This window comes from Grampus griseus (genome assembly GCF_964374135.1).
Source record: "Grampus griseus genome assembly, chromosome: X".
NCBI classification, from domain to species: domain Eukaryota; kingdom Metazoa; phylum Chordata; class Mammalia; order Artiodactyla; family Delphinidae; genus Grampus; species Grampus griseus.
Genome location: NC_138999.1, coordinates 50,794,334 through 50,800,332, shown reverse-complemented (window position 1 = coordinate 50,800,332; position 5,999 = coordinate 50,794,334).

The following is a 5,999-nucleotide window of genomic DNA, read 5'->3' as shown; positions in this document are numbered from 1 at the left end:
GACACAGTGCTATGTGCACAATAATTAAATTCAATGTATCTTGGAGCCTCATTTTTCTCATCTATAAAATGAGAATACTGTTCAACACCCACTCCCCCACACTTTCTTCTAGGCTACTTATAAGTATCAAATGCCACAGGTGAAGTGCAATGGTGCTTTGAAACTGAGAAAAGCTGCAGTTTGTGAAAGATGACTACGATTACCAATATTAGCATTTCTAACATAATAAAAGGGAAATATACAGCCTATATCTAATCTGATTTTTCAATAGTTTTAAATATTGAAAGCTACTAATTGTTTGCTAAGAAACAGCATGGCAAAGGAATTGAGACAGTGAGAAAATCCAGGGGTTCCCTGATAGCTAGGAAGAGGGTAAAAAGAAGAGCAGAGGGGAAGTACCCATTGGAGACAGAAGCAGATACTGTCCTGACAGGTGCCTCACCAGAAACCCCAATGCCCAGTGACCCAGGCCAATGCCAAGAAGATCCCCGAGATTGCCAAATGGTTTTCCATACCATGTTTCTTATTACCATCTCACAAGTTTAGGAAAATAAGACCAAGAATGGTAAAATTCCATGTCCAACTTCTTCAAGTCTTAGATGTCCTCAAGTTAGGACTGAATCCGGCCACTTCCCCCAAGACCTGGGTCAGTAGGAAGGTTGCTTCTTGGTTTCAAAAGGAAAAAAGGAAAAGGAATAAGCTGCAAAAATAGACGCCTCATGTCTTTACCTTCCTCTTCCCCCATCTCTTAAAATTCATCCCATGAGTTGCTGCCAATTCACTGAGCTAAAACTTTAAGGATCTAATTTACTTGGGAATCTGTACCAGAGATTATAGTGGATGGAAGGATGGAAAAATATCATTCAGAGGTGGAAAGATGGTGGCTAGTTCGTGCAAAGCTCCAAATTCTTGGAAGATCATTAGATAAACGTTGCCAGGTGGCCAGCATTGAGGCTGATCCCTTGTTCCAACTCCATCTGGGAGGTAGAAGACCTTGAATTACTTGGTCTCTATTTGCACACACATGGCTGGTCAATAAAGTAATTGTCTTAATTCAAAAAGCATACCAGTGACCAAGATATTTTCAGCTACATATGTGGACTTTTTAACATATAATTGTCTCAGTTCTCGGATCTATTTGGAACTGATCCCTCTTAGACTTTATTTTTACAAATGTTCCAGTAATTAATTTAATTTATAACAGAAGCACATAAAAAGGTGAGAGCTTCCTTCTCTCCTCTACATTGGCACTTATTTTGTAGAAGTCTGATGCCAGCCAGAATCACCTTTTCCATACTTAAGGCATTTTTAACTTCCTTCCTAATCAAACAAGGGCATAAAGAGGGATTTAACACTTGCTAATGGCACGCCACAAGCCCTAACTCGTTCTTACCCCAGGTGGCCTCTCTTCTGGCTTCATGCTGGGAATAAATCATTTGGAAACCAGGTGCTTTCTTATTCTCAATTGTTTTTCTGTTTTCCTCACTTATACCTAGCTTCATCTGTATAGGCAAATGAAGTGAAGAATTCAGACTATTACTCAGATAATTCAACAGAAATTACCCTTACAGGAATTTTATTTGTTTGTGTGTCTTAGAAGTGAAAGTAGGGGCTTATCTTTAAACCTAAATGACTTGACATCTGCTGCTGTTGGGCAAACCCATGGCCAGTGAGTGGAGTTTTGCTGGACTACAATCTACTTATACTCCTAACACCAGGGGTGTTACTATTTATCTCTATGAGCCTCTTGCTCCTCCTCTCTGTAAAATCAGAATCACAATTCCTACATTGCCAGGTTGTTGATGAAATTAAATGAGATAAATATGAAGATTTCTGCATGCAGTAGGTATTCTGTACATATTTAAAAACACACTTGCACATATATACAGCACACACTGTACGTTGATCAGAACATTTATATTGCACTTTACAATTTATAAAACACTCACCTACATTCTCTCTTTGATCTTCAGAAAAACGCTGGGAAGTGTAAGGACAGGTAGTCACCGTTTTTACAAATGAAGAGCCTGAGGTTAAATGAAATTAAATGGCTTTTCCAAGACCACACAGCTGGTCTAAGTTGATATGTACAAGCCCTGAAGCTCTCCACCACCTCTACACTGATGCCACATGCTCCACACAGGTGTCTAAAAAACTGGCTCTTTAATTTGGCTTCACACTGAAACTACATGGAAAACTTAAAAATAAACACTAATACCTGGTCCCACCCCCAGAGATTTCTATTTAACCACTCTAAAGTGTGGCCTGGGCATGAGGATTTTTTCTCAGTCTATCTCTTCATTTTCAATTAAACTTTTATTGTGAGATAGTGGTAGATTCACAGGGAGTTGTAAGAAATAATATACAGAGATCCCATTTCCCCCCAGTAGTAACACCTTGCAAAGCTATAGTATAATGTCACAACCATGATACTGACACTTACACAGTCAAGATGCAGAACACTTTCACCACCACAAAGATCTCTTGAATTTTCCTTTTATAACTACACCTAGCTCTCCCTACCTACCTTTCCCTAACCCCTGGTAACCATTAATCTGTATTTCTTTTTCTTTTCTTTTCTTTCCTTTTTTTTTTTTTTTTTTGGCTGCATTGGATCTTTGTTGCTGCGTGCGGGCTTTCTCTAGTTGTGGCGAGCAGGGGCTACTCTTCATTGTCGTGCGTGGGCTTCTCATCCCAGTGGCTTCTCTTATTGTGGAGCACAGGCTCCAGGCACGTGGGCTTCGGTAGTTGTGGCTAGCAGGTTTCAGACTCAGTAGTTGTGGCACATGGGCTTAGTTGCTCTGCAGCATGTGGGATCTTCCCAGACCAGGGATCGAACCCGTGCCCCCTGCATTGGCAGGAGGATTCTTAACCACTGCACTACCAGGGAAGTCCCATCTCTATAGTTTTTGTCATTTCAAAAATGTTATATAAATGGAATCATGCAGTCTGTGACGTTTTGGGATTGGCTTTTTCTACTCAGCATAATTCCCTGGAGATTCATCCAAGTTGTGTGTTTCAATAGTTCATTCTTTTTCATTGCTAAGTAGTATTTCCTGGTATGGATGTACCAGCTGATTTAACCACTGAAGGACATCTGAGTTATCTCCAGTTTTTGGTTATTATGAATAAAGCTGTTATGAATATTTGTGTACAGGTTTTTGTGTGAAGAGAACTTTTAGTTTCTCTGGGGTAAGTGTCTGAGTGCATTTGCTGGGTGATACAGTAGTTACATGTTTAGTTCTGTAAGAAACTACCAAATGGATTTCTAGAGTGACTGTATCATTTTACATTCCCATGAGCAATGTGTGAGTGATCTACTTTCTCATCCTCACCAGCTATGGTGCTGTCATCATTTTTTCTTAAAAGCCATTCTGATGTGTGATAGTTCTCATTGTGGTTTTAATCTGCATTTATTTCTCTAATGGCAAGTGATGTTGAATACTTTTTCATGTACTTATCTGCCAACTATATATCCTTTATTAAAAATTTTTATTGGAGTGCAGTTGATTTACAATACTGTTTTAGTTTCAGGTGTACAGCAAAGTGAATCAGTCATACATATACATATATCCACTCTTTTTTAGATTCTTTTCCCATATAGGCCATTACAGAGTACTGAGTAGAGTTCCCTGTGCTATACAGTAGGTCCTTATTAGTTATCTATTTTATATATAGTAGTGTGTATATGTCAATCCCAATCTCCCAATTTATCCCTTCCCCCCTCCTTACCCCTCGGTAACCATAAGTTTGTTTTCTACATCTGTGACTCTATTTCTCTTTTGTAGGTAAGTTCATTTGTACCCCTTTTTTAGATTCCACATATAAGTGATATCATATGATATTTGTCATTCTCTGTCTGACTTACTTCACTCAGTATGACAATCTCTGTGTCCATCCATGTTGCTGCAAATGGCATTATTTTGTTCCTTTTTATGGCTGAGTAACATTCCATTGTATGTATGTACCACATCTTCTATATCCATTCCTCTGTTGATGGGCATTGAAGTTGCTTCCATATCTTGGCTATTGTAAATAGTGCTTCTTGAACATTGGGGTACATGCATCTTTTCAAATTATGGTTTTCTCTGGATATATGCCCAGGTGTGGGATTGTTGGATCATATGGTAGCTCTATTTTTAGTTTTTTAAGGAACCTCCATACTGTTCTCCATAGTGGCTGTACCAATTTACATTCCTACCAATAGTGTAGGAGGGTTCCTTTTCTCCACACCTCTTTAGCATTAATTGTTTATAGATTTTTTTTTTGGCGATGGTCACTCTGACCAGTATGGGGTGATACCTCATTGTAGTTTTGATTTGCATTTCTCTAATAATGAGTGATGCTGAGCATCTTTTCATGTGCTTTTCAGCCATCTGTATGATTCAATGACATCCCTATCAAATTACCAATGGCATTTTTTCACAGAATTAGAACAAAAACTTTTACAGTTTGTATGGAAAAACAAAAGACCACAAATAGCCAAAGCAATCCTGAGAAAGAAAAACAGAGCTGGAGGACACAGGCTCCCTGACTTCAGACTATACTACAAAGCTACAGTAATCAAAACAGTGTGGTACTGGCACAAAAACAGAAATATAGATCAATGGAACAGGATAGAAAGTCCAGAGATAAACCCATGCACCTGTGGTCACCTAATCTATGACAAAGGAGGCAAGAATATACAATGGAGAAAAGACAGTCTCTTCAATATGTGGTGCTGGGAAAACTGGACAGCTGCATGTAAACGAATAACATTACAACACTCCCTAACACCGTACACAAAAATAAATTCAAAATGGACTAAAGACCTAAATGTAAGGCCAGATACTATCAAACTCTTAGAGGAAAACATAGACAGAACACTCTATGACATAAATCACAGCAAGATCCTTTCTGACCTACCTCCTAGAGTAATGGAAATAAAAACAAAAATAAACAAATGGGACCTAATGAAACTTCAAAGCTTTTGCACAGCAAAGGAAACCATAAACAAGACCAAAAGACAACCCTCAGAATGGGAGAAAATATTTGCAAATGAAGCAACTGACAAAGGATTAATCTCCAAAATTTACAAGAAGCTCATGAAGCTCAATAACAAAAAAACAAACAACCCAATCCAACAATGAGCAGAGGACCTAAATAGACATTTCTCCAAAGAAGATATACAGACTGCCAACAAACACATGAAAGAATGCTCAACATCATTAATCATTAGAGAAATGCAAATCAGAACTGCAATGAGATATCATCTCACACCAGTGAGAATGGCCATCATCAAAAAATCTAGAAACAATTAATGCTGGAGAGGGTGTGGAGAAAAGGGAACACTCTTGCACTGCTGGTGGGATTGTGAATTGGTTCAGCCACTATGGAGAACTGTATGGAGGTTCCTTTAAAAACTACAAATAGGACTACCATATGACCCAGCAATCCCACTACTGGACATATACCCTGAGAAAACCAAAATTCAAAAAGAGTCATGTACCAAAATGTTCATTGCAGCTCTATTTGCAATAGCCCGGGGATGGAAACAACCTAAGTGTCCATCGTCAGATGAATGGATAAAGAAGATGTGGCACATATATACAATGGAATATTACTCAGCCATAATAAGAAACGAAATTGACCTATTTGTAATGAGGTGGATAGACCTAGAGTCTGTCATACAGAGTGAAGTAAGTCAGAAAGAAAAAGACAAATACCGTATGCTAACACATATATATGGAATTTAAGAAAAAAGAATGTCATGAAAAACCTAGGGGTAAGTCAGGAATAAAGACGCAGACCTACTGGAGAACGGACTTGAGGATATGGGGAGGGGGAAGGGTGAGCTGTGACAGGGCGAGAGAGAGTCATGGACATATACACACTAACAAACTTAGTAAAGTAGATAGTTAGTGGGAAGCAGCTGCATGGCACAGGGATATTGGCTCGGTGTTTTGTGACCGCCTGGAGGGGTGGGATAGGGAGGGTGTGAGGGAGGGAGACGCAAGAGG